Source organism: Elephantulus edwardii, unplaced genomic scaffold (assembly GCF_000299155.1).
Source record: "Elephantulus edwardii isolate Elephantulus edwardi_28Jun2011 unplaced genomic scaffold, EleEdw1.0 scaffold00134, whole genome shotgun sequence".
NCBI lineage: Eukaryota > Metazoa > Chordata > Mammalia > Macroscelidea > Macroscelididae > Elephantulus > Elephantulus edwardii.
Window position 1 is genome coordinate 375274 of NW_006399884.1, and position 14928 is coordinate 390201.

General features: G+C 40.5%; 2 pseudogenes; both read right to left on the bottom strand.

The window, feature by feature from the left end:
- The window catches only part of LOC102877569, a 7125-nt pseudogene extending 5988 nt beyond the window's left edge, over positions 1-1137 (bottom strand).
- A 994-nt stretch (positions 1138-2131) lies between these two features.
- LOC102843310 lies at positions 2132-3345 on the bottom strand (annotated as a pseudogene).
- Positions 3346-14928: the final 11583 nt, after the last annotated feature.

Here is a 14928-nt window from a genome sequence, read left to right on the forward strand (position 1 = left end):
GGGTGGAGGGACAGCGCAGGAGGGGAAGACCCTTTATGAGATGGATTGATTTGGTGACTGGGGCAATTGGGATGGGTGTGTCAGAGGCAGTGTGGTTGGTGCAGGATAGAGCAGGGTTTAGGGCTGTTGTGTATAGGGTCGCTATGAGTCGCAAACGACTCGACGGCACATGACAACAACAACAATGGCTTTTTTCAATCTTTCATGTACATTTTGTTCTGCATCAATTACAGTATACACAATATCTGATCATCCATTTATTCCATATTGTTCATTGATCTTAATACTTATTTATTTTGTAGTAATTAATTTTCTACTCCTTTTTCCTTCCTCTTTCTATGTCTGGTAGTCATATTAGAATGATTGTATATGTAAAGGAAACTCTGGTAGTCCATGGGGAAGTTGAGCTGTTAGTTTAAAGGTGGAATAAAGATAGGCAATCTCCTGCTGTATGATTTATTGCCTCAGCAAACTAACTAGCATGTCAGCTATGAGTCAGTTCTGATTCTATGCAACAAGTTTTGAGGTTTTTCCCCCCAGAAGATTTGTTTGTGGATTTGAACCACCAGAGAGGTTTGGCGTTTGAGTTAATGATATAACTCCATTGCAAATGATAAAAGTAGTACTGTATAAAAGATAATAAGCTCTTTTGAGATTAAAAATTTTTAAGGCCAGTCCTTTATTTTACTGTCTATTCACAGAGTGTGATATAGAGTAAATGCTGTATAAAAATGTTTAAATAAACATTAAGGATTACTTGAAGTTTTCATATATCCATCCATTCCCCCACCCTTTTAAAAATTTTATTCTGATTGAAGTCTCTTGTTTTGTGTCCACAAGATATCCTGGATGGTCCTTGATTTAAGGTAAATCCCTCGTCTCCATTTCAGTGGCTGAGTGACAGAGCAGGAATCTGTAAGATGGGCATGCTTTTTTCTGGGTGAGGGTTGGATGGAATGTTTTTGGGGAGTGTTGGGAAGGAGGAGGCGGCCCCTGGTGGGGGCAGATCATCTAGCTCTGGATAAGTGCAAGCCTATGTGGCCCATATCAGCACTTAATACAAGATAAATAAAGCTCTCCTATGTTTGGCTGTGCTGGCTTGAGAAAGCTTGCCACCAGGGAAGATGGCTGCGACATCCGTTGGGCTGAGAGTGGTCTCCATGGGCTGAGGTTCTCCTGTCCAATCCACATACTCCACATCTACAAATCCACCCCATTCAGTCTTCCTGTTTATTTGCCTGTATAAAAGCTCACTGTAACCCCCAACAAAGTTGGGTTGGCTCTCTGAAGCACTGCTGGAGTGGGGTGTCTCTGTCTTGCTTTCCCACCCCCATCAAGGTGTCACTGCTCCCTGCCAGCAAACGAACAGCAACAGAATGTCTGGCTGTTTAGTTGTTTAAGTCTCTAATTAATTGTCAACAAGACCTCCTGGATGGTCGTTGATTTAAGGTCAACCCCTTGTCTCCATTTCGGTGACTGCATGACAAGGCAGGAATCTGCTAGATGGGCATGCTTTTCCTGGTTGAGGGTTGGGTGGAAAGTCTGGCTGTTTAGTGATTTAACTCTCTTGTTTTGTGTCACCAAGACATCCTGGAGAATCTTCAGGCTTGGGGCCCTAAGACCTCATGTTATTATAATTTGGAGGAACATTCTTCTAAGTCCTACAGCACTCTTCTGTCAATTTGCTATACAAAGATATTCCGGGTTTGCTGTGATACTGAACCCTATGCCACTGGTGTGTCAAATGCTGTAATTGTTACCCATTGGTGGACAGTGTTTGGAGGAGCTCCCAATTTAAGCCAGGTTTGTAAGCAGGAATGGCATCCACTATGAACTTAAAAAAATGATGTTACTCACAGGAAGGATTCAGGCCTTTTGGGTTTTTTTTTTTCTTTTTTTTAAATCGTCATTTTACTGCCCCCGCACTGTAGTCCCCCACCAACTCACTCTCCTTTTTTGCTGACCATAGTCTGCAGGCTACGGGGAACAGGGAACAAAGCTGGGGTCTTGAGCCCCCAAGATGCTGCCAGCGGAGGAGAACAAATCACAGTTACAAATAATCACAACAATTAACGTCTGCACTTGTGAAATTGGCAGAGTGAGGAGGCCCAGCTCCTCATTATAAGCTGGTCTATTTGGTGGTGACCTTGCTCTGGAGACGATGATATTCCTTCAGCCTAAGGGAGTTGATGTTGATGAAGCCAGTGGCATCGATTGGTTGATAATCTCACATTCGTGCTCACCAGCTCCTCATTGTTGAGGTAAAGTGGGGACTCCCGGCCGAGGATGTACACCTGGCCCTTGAAGACGGACACCTGCACCTTTCTTTCCACCCGTTCCTGAGACTTGGCAATGCACTGGCGAACAAACTCACACTCAGGGCTGTGCCAGAAACTCAGGGTACACCAGCTTAGTGAATTTCAAGCCCAGTTTTAGTGTGATTTTGCACACTTCCGGATCCATCGTGAAGGCCTCGATGTCTAAATGAGCATGGTAAAGGATCGTGCCTGCTGGGGTCTCGTAGATACCTCGGGACTTCATTCCAAGGAGGCAGTTTTTCACGATGTCGATGTGACCTACGCCATGCTTGCCGGCGACTTCATTCAGGTACATGAAGAGCTCCAAGGATGTGAGGTGGGTGGTACCATCCTTGACGTTTGTCACCTGCACGGGGACCCCTTTCTTTGAACTAGATCTCAAGGATGTCGGGGGTGTTAGCTGGGTCCTGGGTCTTTGTGTAGAGGCCTGGAGGCGCTTAGTTCTTGAGGTTCTCGACTATTGCAGCCTCATAGCTGAAGTGCATGAGGTTCTTGTCCATGCTCCATGGGCTCTTGGGGGTGACCGAGATGGGGATTCCGTGTTGCTTCGCATACTCCATTAGACCATTGCGGCCCTTGAATCGGTTGTAGAACTCCTGCATCCTCCAGGGTGCGATGACTTTACTCTGTGGGGCCAGTGAGTAGCAGGTGAGCTCAAACCGGACCTGATCATTTCTCTTACCCATGGCGCCATGAGACACGTACTTGGCTCCCTTCCTCTGGGCGATTTCCACTTGTTTGCAGGTGATGCAGGGCCTGGCAAGATATAGGGATCCTCATACAGTGCACTGGACTGGACAGCAGGCCAGATGAATTCCTCCACAAACTCCTTGCTGACATCCTCAGTGTGTACCTTTATGGCCCCGAACTTCAGGGCCTTCGTCCTGGCTTCTTCAAAGTCTTCCTTGTGACAAATGTTGGCCAGGTGGGCAATGACATCGTAGCCTTCTTCCTTCAGCCACACCAGGGTGCAGGAGGTGTCCAGGCCACCGCTGTAGGCCATAACCACCGAGCCCTTGATGGACATCTTGTTTGGAATTGGTGGTATGGGTGGCTTCAGGAATCTCAGTGAACCACTGGAAGTCTGGGCGCTGGTAGCAGGCAGCCGAGCCAGGCCTTTAGTTTATAGGGTCGCTGTAAGTCGTGCCCAACTCCACGGCAGTCAACAACAAACAACAACATTCTGATTTATTTACAAAGTTTGGATACATTGTTTTTCACAAGATCCTTCCCATTCCCTTCACCTCACCCACTCATCAAGTTGTTCAACCCTATGATTAACACCCTACCAAATTATAAAATGATTGCTCCTGTCTGCTGCGTAGTATTCCATTGCATGAATGTACCATAACATCTCAATCCATTTGTTGTGAATGAACATCTAGGCTATTTCCATGCTCTTGTGATGGTGAATAATGTTGCTATGAACATTATTGTACATGTTTCTGTTTGAGTCTCAGTTCTCATTTTCCTGGGAGTATTTTCCGGGCAATGGAATAGCTGGGTCATATGGAATTTCTCTATTCAGCTTTTTGAGGAAAGCACCAAACTGCCTTCCAGAGTGGTTCTACCATTGTACAATCCCACCAACAATGTAAAAGTTTTCCTATCTCACCACATCTTCTCCAACATTTATTACTTGATGTCTTGTTAAATTTTGCCACTGCTACTGGAGTGAGATGGCAACTCATTGTCATTTTGATTTGCATCTCTCTTATTGCCAGTGATTTGGAGCATTTTTATGTCTGTTGGCCACTTGAATATCTTTCTTTCTGAAAATTCCTTCTATGTCTTTTGCCTATTTTGTAATTGGGTTATCAGTCTTTTCTTGTGGAGGCCCAGGAGTATTCTATAAACTTTCATATGAGACTCATGTCTAAGGTGGCTTTGCCAAAAGTTTGTTCCCAGTCAATGCGTTTTCTTTTCACCCTACTGGAAAAGATTTTTTATTAACACAGGGGTTTATTTGGAGGATTTGGAGTTTATTTGGAGAAGCAAGAGACCCCAGATAAGCAAAATACTTCTGAGAAACACAAATGAAGTTGGAAGTATAGCACTCCCTGACCTCAAAACCTACTACACTACGGTAGTAACCAAGACAGCATGACACTGTACAATGACAGGCACATATATCAACTGAACAGAATTGAGAACCCAGAAATACCCCCAGGTATCTATAGTCAACTGATATTTGACAAACCTACCAAAGGGGGAAATGACAACAAATGGTGCTGGCAAAACTGGACGGCTTCCTGAAGAAAGCTGAAGCAGGACCCACATCTCACGTTATACACAAAAATCACCTCAAAGTGGATAAGAAACTTGGGAGTAAAGCCCAAAACCATAAAGTTCATAAGAGACAAACTGGGGTCAAGCTTAGAAGCCCTAGGCTATGGTATAAAGAGACTGCCAAATACAGCCAGAAATGTACAATATGAAGAGGATAAAATTGAAAAACGGGACCTGCTATATCCATCCATTTTGTGATAGCTTCTGTTGTCTTTTGCACCTTTCTTTTCCCTTAGCTTTTTGTAATGCAAAATTCCAGACTCAGGTAAAAACAGAGAGAATGTTATATTGAATACCTACCCACGTATTCAAATTCAACGTTAACAATTACTAACATTTATTTGTTCCTATTTCAATTTCCTGCAACATTCACATTTTAATTTTTGACTGGATTATTATTTTAAAGAAAATAGATTACAAAATAAAATGTATGACATATTTTATTATATATTTCCAACATGCAAGGTATGTTTTTGTTTAGTACTTTCTTTCCTTTTTGTACGTGTGTTTGAATAAATAACATTTTGGCTGAACATTTGTCTTTTAAAATTTTTTTATTTTAATTGTGATTTGGACAGTATTTACAGAAAAACTGGATTTTCATGTATTCATTGTTACACATGTTTCTTCCTCCTCTCTCCCTTCCTCCTCCACCAGTTCACTTTTGTTGGGTTTTTTTTTAGTTATTTAATCTTGCACAATTTCCTCCCTACCCCCTTTACCCCCACCCAATACTCTTTGCAATGTACCTTTTTTTCTGGACTATTGTCTTAAATATAATGAGTAATCTCCTCTTGTGCAATTAACTGTCTTTGAAAACCTGCTGGAGGGTCAGCTATGAGTCGGCTCCAAATATATGGTAGACAACTAGGACAATCGTATATTACTTTTAAGCAGTTCTCTCCCTCATCTGTTCCAGTACAATGTTTATTATCTATCCACTCTTTCCCTATTCTCTTCCCAGCCCCCTATGCTATGTCAGTCCTGCTTCATAACAGTGGTGTTATGCAGTATTTTTCCCTTTGAAACTAAGACATTTCACTCAGCATTATGTCTTCCAGAGTCACCATGTTGTATAATGTTTTACTAGTTCATTATTTTTCAGTGCTGCATAGTATTCCATTGTATGACTATTTCATAGTTTTATGTCCATTCATTTGTTGATGAGTATTTCGACTGTTTCCATCTCTTTGGTATTATGAATAATGCAGCAATAAATTTGGATGTACATACATTTGTTTGCATGGCGGTTCTGGTTTCTTTGGGGTATATTCCCAGCAGTACAATTACTGGGTCAAACGGTATTTATATTTCCAACTTTTTGAGAAAGCACTAAACTGACTTCCAAAGTGATTGAACCATTTTACATTCCCACCAGCAGTGAAAAAGTGTTATCCACAATCTCCTCACCACTTGTTGTTTGCTGTTCTGTTGAAATTTGCTTTTCTTTCCATTTGTAAGATACACTTAATATTAGATGTAAGTTTCAAGGAAACATAGCAAGCATTTTGGAAAATAAACTGTAGGGAAAGAAACATATCTGAAAGTTAAAATAACTGACTTAAGATTCATTTAGAGCATCAATCAAAGACCAGAAAATATTGTGCAAGATTAAATATGTCAACTAATTTGTGTAAAAACTCTGTTTTGTCCAGAAAAGTGACAAAATCAAGGGGAAAATTTAGTTCTAGAAGAAATTTAGTAATTTCTTCGAGGACATTGGAACATCTGGTGGATCCAAACCACATGCCTCTGGGATTGCAGCACAGTTTCTTACCACTAGGCCACCAGAGTCCCCTGGAATTGCATAATAATTATTATTTCTATCCTTATTATTAGCATTTATTTAGGAAAGAAGTTTTCAAGATTAATGAATACTAAAGTCGGATCATCTGATTCAACAACTTTTCACTAACGATGTTACTATCTCCTTCCCCTCTGGTTTTTTGGGGTTTATTTTCAGGTATACATAATCTAATTCTCTAATTATCTGAAAGTGTAACATTAAATATCCTAGGACCTCTAAATCTTTCACTTTGGAGGAATTCATTAAAGTAAAATCAACCCAGGAATTAATTCTACTAGTTTATATAGTTGTCATTTGAAAATATTGGTTAAAAGAAAAAGCTCAATTGAAAAATGATTTTGTGGGAGTAACTTCAAAAGCAAATGGTTCTTCCAATTTCCCTAATTAATCTCCCTCCCCCCCCACACACACATCCTCATCCCTCACTTCCACATCACTTGGATACCCATTCTCATTCTACAATAATGGTTTTATACAATAGTTATACATATTATACAATATATACATATGATACAATATGTCTTTGTGAGACTGAATTAGTTAATGCAGCATAATGTTCTTCAGCTCCAATGATTTACCAAATCATTGAAGAACCTGGTCTGGAAAATAATGTATACGGATTTTGTAAATAAACTTTGTAAACAGAATTTAAAAAAGTAAACTTCTAGTCATTGAAAGACAAAAGAAAGAAAGAAAGAAAGAAAGAAAGAAAGAAAGAAAGAAAGAAAGAAAGAAAGAAAGAAAGAAAGAAAGAAAGAAAGGAAGGAAGGAAGAAAGAAAGAAGAAAAAAAAGGTAGGTTAGGTAATTCTTCATGTAAGTTTTAATAATTTGATTAAAGACCTACAAGTGGTAATAGCGTTTAGGAAAAATAATTAACTTAAACTCCCTTGTTGTTATTGTTTGCCATCAAGTCAAAACCAACTCATTGCTGATCCTCCAGCAGATTTTCACAGGCAGTAAACCATAAGGGAGGAGAACTATCCTTTTCCAGCACAGTATCTGATGGATTTGAATGACATGTCTTTGGCATTATAGCACAGCTTCTTAATACTAGGCCACCAGACTCCCTAAAACTCCCTTAAAAGTATTTCAACATATGCACCTGTCATTCACTACATGTAAAATCTAGAATAAATATTTAATAAAATATGAACAGCTAAAGAATAAGTCACCGGGATGTAAAATGAATTACCCAAGAAGTAATTTAAGAGACGTTTTATCTGTCTAAACTCAGACTCATCTTTCATCGGATGAAATTATCTGAAATATATGATGATGATGATGGTGGTGGTTATGTGCCGTCACCGTTATGTGAGCCACCTGTGACTCACAGCAACTCTATATATAATAGTTCTGAATCCTGCCCTATCATGAGCCAGTCTCACTGACTCCAACACACTTAGCCCCTTATCCCAGTTACTTTGTCAATTTAGCTCATCCAGGGCCTTCCTCTCCTACACTGTCCATCCACCAAGCATGATGTCCTTCTTCAAGGACTGGTCCCTGCAGGCAACAGCCCAGAGTATGTGAGATGGAACTTCACAATCTTTGTCTCCCGACCACATGCCCAAAGTGAAACAGACCTTCCAAGAACAATGAACATACTTGTCTCCAAGGATCAACTGGCTTCACCCGCTCCAGGCCAGACCTGCTTATTCTCTTGGCAGTTGTTTTGTTGTTATTGTGTACTGTAGAGTCAGAACCAATCTATAGTGGACACTCCGGAGTGTTTTCAGAGGCAATTAATCATACCGGAGGAGATTGTCCATCCCTTTCCCTTGAAGTAGCTGGTGGCCTTTGGGACTGCAGCACAACTTCTTGTCACTAGGAGCTCAGAACTCCCTTGATAGTCCATACTATATTTAATATTCTTATTAAGAATAAGAGCTAAGTTTTTTTTTAAATATTAAAAAAAAATTCCTCAAGTGAATGCAGTGCAAGGGTTGGAATACAAAGGACCGGATTAGGGCCAATGAATGTAAATGGAAACATTTGGTTTAAACCTGGGGAAGCTATTTTAAATAGAGCTTTTGGATACTCCAAGGGCTGAGTCCTTTAGAGTTGAGCATTCAAGGAGATGTGAAACAAATTTACTAAACAAATACAAATTATCTGGTAAACTACAATTTGAATTTGGGGTGTTAAGATTTAACAGGTCAAGGCAGACTTGCTTCATTGAGCAATTTTAAGTGAGTTAGCAATTTAATTTTAGTGATTAAAGTATATTGTAGGAGCCCTGATGGTATAAAGTTAAGGACTTTGGCGTCTAACAGAAAAGGTGGCAATTTGAATGCACTCATGGCTTCAAGGAAGAAAGACCTGGCAATTAACCTCTAAGGATTACAGCCTAGGAAGCCCTAGGAAAGAGCACTGTTGTTATACAGAGTCATTATGATAAGGAACCAACCTGATGGCACGAAACCACAAAAAATAGTTTGCATATTTAAAAAATGTTGTTGTTGTTGTGCGCTGAGTCACCTGAGTCTCATAGCGATCCTATGTACAATAGCTCTATAGCCTGCTCTGTCCTGAGCCAGTCTCATGGACTCTGACACACCTACCTCCATTACCTTAGTCACTGTATCAGTTTATCTCATCTGAGGCCTTCCTTTCCTGTGCTGTCCCTTCACCCTTCTGAGCATGATGTCCTTCTTCAAGAACTGGTTGCTCTGGGCCACATGCCCAAAGTATGTGAGACAGAGCTTCAAAATCCTAGGCTCCAAAGAGAAACTTGCTTTCACTTTCTCCAAGACAGACCTCATTGTTTTCTTGACAGTCCAAGTTCAATACTCTTCTCCAGCACCACAATTCACAGGGATCACTTCTTCTTCTATCATCCTTAGTCATTGTCCAACTCTCTGATACATAGCAAGTAATTGTGAAGACCATGGAACTGATTAGACTCACCTTAATCTCTAGACTGAAGCCATTGTTTCTCAGTACTTTGGAAAGATCCCTGACAGAAGATTTATCTAATGTAATTCGTCTTTTGATTTCCTGACTACCGGTGCCTAGAACTTTTTGCACACAAGAAAATAATGACCTGCCCTAATGAAAAATTTCCTGACTTTATTTTAAACACAGTGCCCACTCTTCCAGAAAAGGGCAGTTGCTCTGGTAAAACAAAAGAGAATAAGACTCTCAAAGAGATCGGTTGACATAGTGACTGAAACAATAAATTTGAGCATGGCAGAGATCATGAGGATGGCAGAAGATAGGACAAGGTTCTGATCTATTATTCATAGGATCATTTTAAGTCAACTTAATGGCACCCAACAACAACCAGCTAGAGATAGAGACTGCAGAAGTTCAAGCAGGATTTAGAAGAGGCCATGACACCAGGGATATCATTACTGATGTCAGACATATCCTGGCTGAAAATAAGGAATACCAGAAGAATGTCTTTTTGTGCTTTATCAACTATGCAAGGATATTTTACTCTGTGGACCATAACAATTTGTTGCTGACATTGAGAAGAATAGGAGTCTCAGCACTTAATTGTGCTCATGCACAAATGGAACCTGGACCAGGAGGCTGTTGTGCACTGCATGGCTTAAAATTGAGAAGCAACTGTGTCAGAGTTGTGTTCTCTTTCCATACCTATTCAATCTGTATACTGAGAAAATTATCTTAGAAGCTAGACTCTATGAGAAGGATGGAGGCATTGGGATTAGAGGTAGACTCATCAATAACCTGCATTAGCAGATGATACAAATTTGCTTTCTTGAAGCACTTGTTGCAGAAGATCAAGCAATGCAGCCTTCAGTATGGATTGCATCTCAATGTCAGGAAAGCAAAGATTCTAACCACTGGACTGATAGGCAGCATCATGATGCATGGAGAGGAGATTGAAACTGCCAACAGCTTCATCTTGCTTGAATCTAAAATTAACACCCTTAGCACCAGCAGTCAGGGAATAAGGAGATGTATTGCACCGGGAAAATCTGCAATTAGGAACTTTTTCAAATTATTGAGGAATAGTGCTGTCAGTTTGAGGACTAAAGTGCATCTGATTCAGGCCATGATCTTTTTGATTACTTGCTATACATCTGAGAGCTAGGCAATGAATAAGGATGACAGAAAAATGACACCTTTGAGCTGCGGTTGGAGAAGAGCACTGAACATCCCGTGGAAGGCCAAGAGAATGAAGGGAGATATCTTGGAGAGGGTGCAGCTGGAGTGCTCTTTGGAGGCATATTGCTAGGAGAGATATTCCTTGGAGAAGGACATGCTGCTGGGAAGGATGGAGGGTAAGCGAAGGAGAGGAAAACTCTCAACCAGGTGGATTGACACAGTGACTGCTGCAATGGACTCTTGTGTGCCATAAATTGTGAGAATGGTGCAGGTCAGAACAGGATTCATATTTGTTCATTGGGCCGCTATGAGTCATACTCAACTCAATGGTATCTAACAACAACAACAACAATTGGCAACAGATATTTAAAAAGACTTTTAACAGATATTTAACATTTTCCAAAAGTGTCCCTTTCACTCTCAGTCTGGTCTCATTTTCTTCTGTCTTTCCTCCCTTTCTTATTTTAATCAAAAGGAATCGGGAACAGTAAACATCAGTAGAAGAACTTATGGGAACCATCGATCCTCCTACTTTTATTTATTAGACAGTCAAAAGGCCTTTAGTATAGCAAGTCTACCAGAAAATAATGCCTTTATGGTACTTTGACTAAGGGAATGGTTGCTCTGCAGTGAGTCTGATTCTTTTCCCTCTTCAGGGAGCATACATTACAGCTGTGTTCTGGAGACCAGCATCAAAGAGTGGTTTGTCTTGTGACTTTTTGACTTCCCCTCATCCCCTTCCAGCCACAATCATCTCCCTCCTGCCAGATTTTGTGACTTGAATGTGTAATTGCAGTCGGTTGTCTGCAGAGTAATTATAGACTAATTTGACTTGTTGCACAGCAGGATGACAAGAGCTCTGGCTGTCAGGCAGGGTCAGAGGGCAGGCATTACCCCAAGAGGTGCAGACGGCTGCCTCATCAGGATTCTGTGCGAGGGTCTTCTCCACTCTGGGACAGTCTGCAGCTGTCTGTGCATCCCTTCAAATGGCTCTTTGGAAGAAAATGTGGCCTGTTTTCAAGACACAAGATCCCGGCATGCAGTTTGGTTCCTTGTATTCTTATTAAAGGTGTGGCAATAATTTTGAAGAGAATAGAGGTATTTCTCATGCCTTCCATAAAAATATGTACGTAAATCCATATTAAAATGTTCTATCTACTTCCCTTTATACACTTAAGATTTTAACAATGGCAGTTTTAAAGAATGTTAAGTCAGTGTGCTGCATTAAATGAGAACTCTTCTGTGTTAAAGAAAAGTATAATTTACGTATAAACCAGTGATTGAATTCTCAGACCAAAACACTTATTATAGATTCTGATCATAAAGAGTCATAAAATTATAACATAAAAATTTTAAAAAATCATGTCATATGTCATTTTACATAATCCCATTTGGAATAAGTTAAAAGTCTTTGAATAATTTTCCTTTTCCTTGACCTAGTCTAGATTTCCTGGCTACTGGTACCAAGAGTGCAGACTAAAGTTGTTAACAATCTCAATCTCTTCACCATCTATCCTGATGCTCCCAATTGGTCCAGTGGTGAGAATCTTTGTCTTCTTGACATTGAGCCTCAATCCATACTGAAGGTTGCCATCTATCCTGATGCTCCCAATTGGTCCAGTGGTGAGAATCTTTGTCTTCTTGACATTGAGCCTCAATCCATACTGAAGGTTGACGTCCTTGACCCTCTGCAGCAAGTATTTCAGGTCCTCCTCAGTTTCACTAAGTAGGGTTGTGTCATCTGCATAACACAGATTGTTAGTAGATCTTCCACCAATCCTGACGCCACACTTCTTCTCATAGAGCCCAGCCTTTCAGATAATCTGTTCTGCATACAGGTTGAAAAGGTATGGAGATAGGACACATCCCTGGCATATGCCCTTCCCAATTTTGAACCATGTAGTGCTCTGTTCTGCCTCCTGGTCCAAGTATAGGTTTCTCATTAGCACGATCAAGTGTTCTGGTATTCCCATTCTTCTCAGAGTCAGCCACAGTTTGTTATGATTCACACAGTCAAATGCCTTCACATAGTCAATGAAACACAGACATTCCTAAGATCCATCTAACATTAGCTACAATATCTCTAGTACTATGACCCCTTCTAAACCAAGCCTGGACTTCTGGCAGTTCTCTGCTGATGTGATGTTCCAGTTGTTTTTGGACAATCTTCAGTAGAATCTTGTTTGCATGTGAAATCAATGAGATTGTTGTATAGTTTCCACACTCTGTTGGGTCACCCTTCTTTGGAATGGGAACAAATATAGATCTCTTCCAGTCAGTTGGCCAAGTGGTTGTTCTCCAGATTTCTTGGCACAACTTGGTGAGCACATCCAGGGCAGCATCTGTTAGCTGAAATATGTCAATTGGGATACCATCTGTTCCTGGGGCCTTGGTTTTTGCTATTTCCTTCGAAGCAGCTTGAACTTCTTCCTTCATCACCACAGGCTCTTGCTCATATGTTGTTTCATGAAATTCTTCTGTGTCTGCCAATTCCTTTTGATACAGTGACTAAGTATATTCTTTCCATCTTCTTTTAATACTTCCTGGATCATTTAATATTCTGCCTAAAGCATCCTTGATTATAGCAACTTGAGGTTTGAATTTGCTTTTCAGTTCCTTGAGCTTAAGAAATGCTGAGCGAGTTCGGCCCTTCTGATTTTCCAACTCCAGCTCCTCACACATTTCATTGTAATATTTTGCTTTGTCATTCCGTGCTGCCTTTTGGAATCTTCTATTCAGCTCTTTAGTATCTTGTATTCTTCCTTGTGCTTTGGCTTCTCTGTGCTCCAGTGCAATCTTCAGAGTTTCTTCTGACATCCATTTTGGTCTTTTTTTCTCTTCTGTCTTTGTAATGACCATTTTCACTCTTCCTGGATGATACATTTGACATCCTCCCACAACACATTAGTTCTTCGCTATTAGTGTTCAAGGCCTCAAGCCTGTTCCTGAGATGGTTCTGAAATTCAGGTGGGATGAACTGAAAGTCATATTTTGGTTCCCGTGGATTTGGTTTAATTTTCCTCAGGTTAAACTTGAAGTTGCAATGCTCTTGGCATCAGTAGCCAGGACATCAAAAAACGTATTGCGATAGGAAAGTCTGCTGTTAGAGACCTCTCCAGGGTACTGAAGAGAGCAATGGTGTTACTCTGGAGACTAAGGTGTGTCTGATACAGGCTATGGTCATTGCAATCACTTGTTATGCATCAGAGAGTTGGACAATAGGAAGAATAGAAGGAGGATTGATGCTTTTGAGCTGTGGTGCTGGAGAAGAGTATTGAGTATACAATGGACTGCCAAGAAAACAAACAGATTCATCCTGGAGAGGGTTAAACCAGGCTGCCCCTTGGAGGCAAGGATTCTGGGACTTCATCTGACATACTTTGGACATGTTGTAAGGAGGGACAGGTGCTTGGAGGGGGACATCATGCTTGGGAGGGTGAAGGGACAGCCCAAGAGGGGAAGACCCTTTATGAGGTGGATTGATTTGGTGACTGGGGTAATCGGAATGGGTGTGTCAGAGGCAGTGAGACTGGCACAGGATAGAGCAGGGTTTAGGGCTGTTGTACATAGAGTCACTATGAGTCACAATTGACTCGATGGCAAATATCAACAACAGTCTAGAGTTAATTGTAGACAGCAAAATCAGACTGATTTCTGGAGAAGGAACATGGTTATTGAAAATTCTCCAATTATACTTTAAAAGATAAGAAACATTTAACACAATTAATCTTCCCCAAATTTTAGATGAACATAGTAATCCAACTCATAGAAACATCGATGAATAAAACTAAAAAATTATAATTGAGAAATTGCTTGTCAAATTTATAGATACATTAAATTATATGATAGTTAATGTTCTGGAGATCAGCAATACAATACAAGATTAACTTCAGAAAATGGATTTGTCTATAAAAAATAATATTTAGCAAGGACCAATATAAATCTTGTTCTTTTGGCAGTCTATGGGATGTTCAGTACTTTTCTCCTACATCATAGCTCTAAGGTATCAATTTTCCTGTCTAGAATAATAATCTTGGAGAAAATGCAGTTAGAATGCTCCTTAGAGGTGAGGTTGACACAGATTCATCTCACAGACTTTGGGTATACTGTTAGGAGAGGCTATATCTTCTAATTATGTTATATTATTATAGGGCATGTGAAAGAAAGGAAGACCTTCAACCAGATGAATTAATACAATGATAGAAGCAATGAGCCTGAATATGTCAGAGGTGATAAGGATGGTGCAGGATAGGAAAGGGTTTAAGATCATTGCTCATGGGGTCTCTGTGAGTTGTACTCAACTTGACACCACCTAATAACAACATCAGCATGTTGTTGTTGTTGTTATGTGCCATCAAGTCGTTTGCGACACATAGCGACCCTATGCACAACAGCCCTAAACCCTGCTCTATCCTGCGCCAACCGCACTGCCTCTGACA